We start from the raw sequence: 9,143 nt of genomic DNA, 5'->3' as shown, positions 1-9,143 counted from the left end.
TCATCTCCCACTCAAAGTATTCTTCAACATTATCTCTACCATAGAAAGGAGGAAGGTCAAGCTTAGGTTCTACATGATGTTCTCTAGGGTTGTGATGACGCCTAGGAGGGCGTTGATAGTGATCATAAGGTTGGTAGGTATGGTGATCACTATGGTGGGAATGATCATCTTGATCATGATTTTGCCTATGAGAGTGAGCTCCTTGGATGTGCCCGCTTTGATTGAGAGTAAGATTGGCGATCATTTGCCTTAGCTCATTCAGCTCAGCCTTGGTTCTATTGAGCTCTTCTCGCAACTCTATGTTCTCTTGATCTTGAGTGACATTACCTTGAACACTAGAGTGACTCATTCTTATGAAGTAGAGAAATTGTTTTCACAAAGATTTGAAAGCCTTTCACAAGTATGAATCAAAACTTTTGAAAAGAGAATTTTGCTTGTTGTTGGTGAATGACTTCTATAAAGATTCTAAAGGTGAAGAAACAGAATAGCTCCCAGGAAGGAGAGGTGAGTCACAATGGACAAGCTTAAAATCCTTGTCCTTCCTTAGCCAGAGTGTCTCTTGACGTTTCTCACCCAAGTTTCTAGATAAAAGTCTTTCAAAACCTTTTTTAATGCAAGGATGTTATGTTCCTAGAAACCAAACGAAGGTTTAACTAAATGAAACGCGCTCCTAAGTATCACGGAGACTTAAAACATAAAAGTCAATCAAGCAAGAAAAGTAAATGAATGGAAATGGAAGACAATGAAAAACGACCCTATGTGAAAATGCAAGTGACACTTAGAGCCCCTTGACACACTTTCACTCTAAGAAGTGGAAACTAACTATTACAATGTTGCTTAGTAGACTTGGAATTACTTGAAAAGCATTTTCCCAAGTTACTTTAAGTTTGAAAAATGTAAAGAAAATTGAACTTCAAAGGTTCCGTGATACAAGGCCTTAAAAGTGATAAAATGAGCTATAGTATGTATACAATGGTAGGCTAGAAAAGCTGAATATATCCTATCTCCATAGTGTTTGAATTTTGTGGTGGAAAAAGGTGGAGAAATGTTGCTGGTTTTGCAAGGCAGTTGCAGCTTGGAGAACAACCTTTGTGACCAATTCTACAAACTCTCCACTCCCTAGTATGCTACCCTCTTGGAGGAAGCTTGTGGAACCTGGATCACCTTAAAATGAAGTCACACACCACTACCAAACACACCAAACCGTGAGATAATGGTCAGCTGCTGCACCCGAATTTAATTAGCCAAAAAACAGATTGCTAGTAAAGTATGGTGTGCAGTGAACTGTTTGATATAAATGCATAAGTGTTTGTCAAAATGCCTCAATGAACAACAGATTTATGTGTTTCTTTGAATTGTGCTTTTCAAAACTGGATTGCAGGGATATAATTGCTTTTTCTGTATGCTTTTAGACGTGGTTGAACATTGGAAATGATTTAGAAGGTAAATCCCAACTTTTGCCAATCCAATTTTCCAAAATCAAAAATCTGATATGGTAACAGCAATGACAACCGTGCGGCAGCAGTGAAAGTTGGCTGAAAAATGAGAAACAACAGTGGTGAATTTGAACGGCAGTGAGGTAAATGGGTCAATGACACTTCAAGCAACTTTATATCATCATAATAGATGTGTCCAAATACTCAAACATCAAAGAAATCTGCCACAACAAAATATGACATCTCCACTTCCTCAATTGAAGCAAAGCTACGGGTTTAAGATGTGATTTGGTGAAATAGTGCAAAAGTGACCAAATGAACAGTAAAAAGAAACTTTGATGCACCAAATATAGGTGTGGAAACAATCAAACTGTGCCAAAATCCATTGAATCACAATTTGACTAGTTGAGTTCCAAATTTCAAGTAAAAATGGAAAGTCAAACTATGATTTTGCAGATTTAATGAAAACGGACCAAAACAACAGCTGAAACAAGTTTCAAATGGTGAAATACACTTGCACCAACAGTTACAATGCACAGAAATTCACTAAAACTTAGAATGATATGTGGAGTTGCCAATTATGCAGAAAAATTGGCTACACAGCAGCGGGAATGAAGAAAATCTGAGATGCAAAGCTGGATAGATCAATAATCTGAGATGAAAGGCCCTAGGAAACTAGATCTAGCTAGAATATATGAGCTAGTAGATGTTAAATGACCTAAAACACTTCAAAGAACACAGCACGGTGCAAAGGTTTGAATACACTTGCAGTAAGAGTGTAGTCTCGGTGAAACCAAATTTTCTTGCAACTGAAATATGCTTTAACTGATTCAGTGGTGAATTTAAGTTGTGATTAGTGGAAATATGCTTAGAAACTTGATTTAAACTTGTTGACCACTACTGATTCAACCAAACTGGATCGAAACAATATGCAGCAAAAGAAACCCGAGACAGCAAGTAAAAAGTCGATGCAGAGTTTAGAATGATTTATAAGGAACTCAATCACTCATTTTGGATTTTATTGAAGCATAAGAGTTGGAATCACTTCAGGCACATTCAAACACAGTAAACAAAGTTGCACGAAACTGAAATCATGAGAAATCTGGACCGTAACAGAGTTTACCAATTCAAACCAGAAAGCATGGTTTTATGCAGATGTAAACAACAGTGGATGCACAGCAGAACGCGTAGGCTATGCGGATCTAAGCGAGACAAAGTCTTAGTGCTTATTTGATCCAAATTGAGCCATCATTGCATTCGTTCTCATAGACAAACTGAAGCAAAGGCAGAGTACATAATCAAACTAATGGACAGTGATAAAACAACAAAGATTAATTGCACATGACAGTAACAATACGGATCTGAAAGTAGAGGTTGAAATTGAAACAAAACAAATCAAAATCACTGATTAAAATGATGTAGACACTCTATGGAACAGTGAACGAAGCAAAATTCACTCAACAAAATTAATCAAACCATAAAAGCAATAGAACAGAACAATAAGAACAGAACAACACGATTAAGGAAAAAAAATTGGAAGAAAGAGCACTTAGCTCTTGAAGCGTGAGTGAAACGTCTGGCTCTGGATGACAAATGATGGAAGCTCTCTTGGAGTTCAATCACGAACAACCTTCAAGTCCAGAGATGGCATCGGAATGAAAGTGCAACATGAAGCACGGAAGGTGTTTGATGAAGGCTTCAATGAAGGTGTGTGGAAGAAGCAAGGATTCTCAAGCTCCGAAAACCTTCCAAGAGGGAAGGAAGCTAAAGGAGAGGGTGCAGAAGAGGCACAAGTGTTTGAACTCTGAAAAATGATTCTGGAGAAATCTCAACAGCATTTCATTAAGTTTCAAAGTTGAAGTGTTACAAAGAGAAGAGTCCTCCTTTTATAGATGAAGGAGTGACTCAAAAACGTGTTAAGCAAGTTACTCTAAGTGTAAAAGAAGCTTGCTGAGGAAGCTATGCAGTTTGAGAGACTTGGGACGCAAGGGACAGCATGCCAGGTCAGCAATCCAAGTGAAGAAGAAGACTCTGCAGTATCTAGCGCAGGGGTGCCCTAGAGAGGGGCGCTGGGGCGCCATCTGGATTCCTTTTGTGATTCCTTGGTTGTCCTTCTTGGCAGCCTTCCTTAGTTATATGTACATGGTGTCTCCTCTTTATTAAAGGCCTGGAAAACAATGTAAAGTTTATTTAGCAAAGAGAAAGAGGTGTTTAGTAATTAATACTCCATAAAAGTAAAGTAGTGAGTACTCCCTTTTCCTCTTGGATTCTCTTGGACATGGCTCTTGTTAAAGGACCTATGTTAGATCTTGGATGGTCCTCCATCACTTAGGCACAAAAACACATTTTTCACCCCTTTGGGGGTAGATTTGGAGATGGTGATAACTCTCTTTTTCTCCTTTTTAGGGTTTCTATCTCTTCCATTCCATTGTTCACTTAGTTTCTCCATGACGATGGAGGACTAATCTTATTTGTTTCTGGGGAAAGATGTAACCTCTAAACTCTCTTATATCAAAATTCTTATTTTCTTTATATGCTTGTATATGCTTATATTATCAAAAGTTGGGTTCCTTACCCTTACTTAATGCTTTTATCGTTTAACTCATTCGGTAAATGTTGTTTGTCTTTATTGATACGGAGACGTACAGTAATGTCATGAACTGGGGGGATTCCTTGATTATGCTAATACCGTCTAGAGATAGGGGTAGGACGATCAATTGTATTTTGCTTCCGTTTATCATGCATTATTAGTTACTAGGGGAGGCTAGAGATAGCAAGCCAGTAATTAGTAATAGGTTCTTTTCGCCAAGAGATTGGGTTTAGGGTAGACTAAGAAAGTTTGCATGACAATATGATAAATAATCGAATTAAATAAGAAGAGCAGATATAAGAGGGTGATTGGGTGAAATCTGAACCTTAGCAACAAATCCATCTCATATTATCAACATCATCCATCCACTTTTGTGTTTAACCTCAATTGATCAAATTGCATTCATGTTTACTTTTCCGTACTTTATATTCAAAAATCCCAAAATATTGTTCTTATAGTCTTGATTGGTTAAACAAAAGCACAACAATTTAGTGTCATGAGTCTCTTGGGAAAACGATACTTAGACTTACCCTTTTATTATTACTTGATATGATCTGGTACACTTGTCAGAGTGTTAACAAGTTTTTGGCGTCGTTGTCGGGGACTCGTGGTATAACTATTCTATGTGTTTAATTCTTAACTGATTAGACTTTCTATATTTCTTTCTATCTATCTTTCTGTTTTTTTTTCTTTCTGTTTTTTTTTTCTAATCTTTTAAAAAAAAACGAAAAAAAAAATATATTTTTCTGTTTTTATTTTTTTGTTTTTATCTTTCTATTTTTTTATAAAAAACGAAAATAAAATAAAATAACATCTTTTCCTCATTCTTCTCCTCATCTTTCCATCTTTCCATCTTTCTATCTTTCTATCTATTTTTTGTTCTATCTTTTTATTTTTCTCTTTCTATCTTGTTATTTAAAAAAAAACGAAAATAAAAATATATATATATATATATATATATATATATATATATATATCTTTTACTGTTTTTATTTTTGGGCTAATTATGTGCTCTAATGTAGTGTTCTTTAGTATGTGCATGATAAAATTTGTACTAGGAGCACAAGATCATCAAGAGACAGATAAGGAAGGAGAATTGGTTCACCAACACCCTGATGTGAACAGTGACAAACCCTAACCTGGCACACCAAGTGAAATTTGAAAATAGGTTATGGGTTATCAAGACTATCAAAGCAAACAGAACTCTGAAGATTGAGGATCCTTAGAGTTGGTAACAAGAAAAGTCTCGAGATGTTGTTGGTGTCATGGAGGAAGGAAGAACGCCAACAGAAAATATCAACACCTACTGATAGGTGTTTGGGCTTTACTAGGTCAAGCTAATGATGTTAAAGAAGTGCTTGTTGGGAGGCAACCCAGTTTCTAACCTCGTTTCTGAATTTTTTGTTTCTTTTATTTTATTTTATTTTATTTTTAGGTTAAATGCTGCTTCTGATGGCAGTGATGATAGCATCTACAGATAGATGCTTCTACAACATCTATTGATGGATGTTAGGTGATTTGGCATCTACTGATGGATGCCAATGTAGATAACAAAGATTAGCATCTACTAATGGATGCTATATGGTTAGACATCTACTGATGGATGTCATTGACAACATTTACTGATGAATGTCACTAGGATAGCATTTACTAAGGGATGCTAGAAGATTTAGGTATCTACTGAAGGATACAGGAAGGTACACCTACTGATGGGTGATGGTAAGGTTTGCACCTATTGATAGGTGCTAGAAAGGTTTGAGTCAGGCTCATGACGTTAAACAAGCGCTACCTGGGAGGTAACCCAGTTGATTGATTTGTTTCCTTTGCATGTTTAAATTTTGTTCTAGTTGCAATTAGGGTTTAATTGTGGCATAAGTGATTGGGAATTGCATGAAACTTGAAATTTGAAAGTTGAAATTGAGGGTTACAGGGTCAAAGACGTTTGAAGCAAAGCAAAAAGGGGGAAGAAGCCAAATTGCCTACCGTTGGGTGGTGGCAGCGCTAAGGGGTGAAAGTGTTTTTAAAGTTGGTATTTGTTTTCTTGGCCCATTGCATGAATCTTATACCCCTTAGGGCTCGCCCAAATGTTTACTTTAAGGTCCCCAACATCTCTTTCACTTTCAAACACTCTTCCAAAGTTTTCCCATCACCTCTCCTATCATTCTCTCTCTTGAAAACCCAATTTTTATTAATTTTTCCATCCAAGTTTGGGGTTTTGTGAGAGCACAGTTATTTGGGGTCGATTCCTCCACATTCATTGGAAGAAGTTTTGTCTTTTAGTAACGCTTAATGAGATTTCTTATGGTTTTGTGAATTGTACTTGGTGCTGGGAAGGCCTCCTCATTAGGAAATAGGATCAAGACTGTGAGGAACAAGAGGAAGGAATCAGAGTTGGAGCAGCTGAAGCTCCATCTATGGAGAAAGATGTTGAGGATGACGATTTTGAAAACGGAGATGAGATAGAATTTACTGATGGATGCTATCTGCACTAGATCAGGATTTTCTATCCTTTGTTTTTGTATTTATTTGTTTCTGTTTAGTAGTGTAGGGTTGATGAACTTGGTTGGATACTATATATGATGCAGTGGTTTGATATTGATATTTTTGCATGATGGGTATTGCTTGATGATGCTTTGATATTGATGATGTTGAGAATGTGCACAATATGCTGATATACAGGTGGTAGTTCAAAAGTTGTGTGAACAGATGAATTATGGTTTTGTGATTGTGATTATGAGGCTAAGGAAGGTAATTGATTCAATGATTGGAATAAGCTTGTGTGAGGTTTTTGAGCTCCAGAGTTCTTATTGATATATTTTCTATCTACTGGAAGCATGAATGATTTTGCCTGATATTCTGTGATTGATTGAATTGCATGTATGTGTCATATGATCAAGGTTGTTTTTGATAAGCCCTTTTATAGCCAAAATTTCATCCCACATGAAAAAGGAACATCATATGTTCTACCCTTTTTGAACCTAAGCCTTAAATAGAATGTGAAAACCCTTGCTTTGAAATTCTTTGCCTTGAGTTAGGTTGAGAAATATTTTTGTGGTATTGTTAAAGGTTCAAGTTTGGGGTTGTTGGGAGAATTGAAAAAGAAAAGAAAAGTTAGGCATTGAGCTTATGAGTTGAATAGAAAATGCATGAGAAAAGATGAAAAAGATAGAAAAAGCAAAGCATGAAAAGAAAAGCTCAATGCAGAAAAAGGGAAAGTTAGGAATGAGTGAGATTGGTAAAAAGAGAGTTTGTGCTTGAACTATGAATGTATAGATAACTCTCTTAACTCAAGGGTTTTGTGATCTACAAAAACCAATTTTCCTTGTTAGCCCAACCACATTATAAGCCTTTAAAAGTCCTTGTGATGACATGTGTATGTGATGATGTTTGATTGTGGTAAATGAAAGGCAACTTTGTTCTATGTGACATGTGGATAGTAGAGGGAAGGAGTGACCTTTATACACCTTTGAGTGAAACACTTGAGTGTTTGAGTGAAACACTTTATCTGGTGAGGAATGATTCCATGAATTCATGATTATATCTATGCTTAGCTAATTGATCATTCATGAGAGTAGCATCTGTTGGAAGATTATGTGATTGTGTGAACACCATGATGAGTTAATTGAATCAAAGCATGTGCACATCTTAACTAAATTCTATTGATGAGTTGAAATGAGTGATTACCTATCTTGAAAGAAAGAGCTTTTGGAATGTGTTGAACCATTGTGATGATTTGTGAAAGACTAAGTTTCATCTTGTTTGCTTGAGGACAAACAAAGTTTCAAGCTTGGGGTTGTGATAACGGTTGAAAAACCGTTATTTTCATACTTAATTTTGATATCAAATGCACCCTTGTTGACTTAGAAACTTGCTTTGACTCGTGATTTTTCTTTAGTTTTGTGAATAAAAGAGTTGAGGACATGTTTTATGATTTTATCATTAGATTCCCTTGATTTTGTAGGTTTTTGGAATGAATTGAAAGAAAGGTTGAAGTACCAAGGGTTGTAGTACAGAAAAGTCAAATATAATGCAGGAAAGTCAACCAGTCAACCAGTTAACCAAAATGTTGACCACAGCGCTGAGCGGTGGTTTTGGGCGCTGAGCGATTTTGGGGCAAACCGTTAGCGTCATTTTTTAGCGCTGAGCAATTTGGACGCGGGCTTGGACCTATTTTATGTTATTTTTATGATTTTTTTGTGCTTGGACTTGTTTTCTGTTATTTTTATGCCTTATTTAAAGGCCAGAAAGTCTTAGGGTTGGTATCTTTTGATGGCTTAGGCACAAAAACACATTTTTCACCCTTTTGGGCGTAGATTTGGAGATGGTGACAACTCTCCTTTTCTCCTTTTTAGGGTTTCTATCTCTTCCATTCCATTGTTCACCTAGTTTCTCCATGACGATGGAGGAGTAATCTTATTTGTTGCTGGGAAAAGATGTAATGTAACGCCCCGACAACTTACAGGGACTGTTGACTGCCCCCACACATCAACACGAGGCTTTCCAGTGTGCTTTGTCCTCACTCACACACTTTCCGAGAAAACTTCCTGGAAGGTCACCCATCCCATAATTACTCTAGGCTAAGCACGCTTAACCATGGAGTTCTTATGAGTTAGGCTACCGAAAAACAAATGCATTTGCTTTTCGGTAGCCTATCCCATAAGAACTCCATGGTTAAGTGTGCTTAGCCTGGAGTAATTTAGGGATGGGTGACCTTTTGGGAAGTTTTCCCGGAAAATGTGCGAGTGAGGACAAAGCACATTAGAAAGCCTCGTGTTGATCTGTGGGGGCAGTCAATATTCCCTGTAAGTTGTCGGGGCATTACATGTAACCTCTAAACTCTCTTATATCAAAATTCTTATTTTCTTTATATGCTTGCATATGCTTATATTATCAATTGTTGGGTTCCTTACCTTTGCTTAATGCTTTTATCGTTTAACTCATTCGGTAAATGTTGTTTGCCTTTATTGATACGAAGACGTACAGTAATGTCATGAATTGGGGGGAATTCCTTGATTATGCTAATACAGCCTAGAGATAGGGGTAGGACGATCAATTGTATTTTGCTTCCGTTTATCATGCATTATTAGTTACTAGGGGAGGCTAGAGATAGCAAGCCA

At 36.8% G+C, this 9,143-nt stretch overlaps 1 pseudogene; it reads right to left on the bottom strand.

The window, feature by feature from the left end:
- Window positions 1–349, bottom strand: part of LOC111241179 — a 5,304-nt pseudogene extending 4,955 nt beyond the window's left edge.
- Between the last annotated feature and the right edge of the window lie 8,794 nt (window positions 350–9,143).

Source organism: Vigna radiata, unplaced genomic scaffold (assembly GCF_000741045.1).
Source record: "Vigna radiata var. radiata cultivar VC1973A unplaced genomic scaffold, Vradiata_ver6 scaffold_271, whole genome shotgun sequence".
In the NCBI taxonomy this organism is placed as follows: Eukaryota; Viridiplantae; Streptophyta; class Magnoliopsida; order Fabales; family Fabaceae; genus Vigna; species Vigna radiata.
Note: the sequence above shows the minus strand (reverse complement) of the source record. Positions and strands in the feature narration are given on the sequence as shown.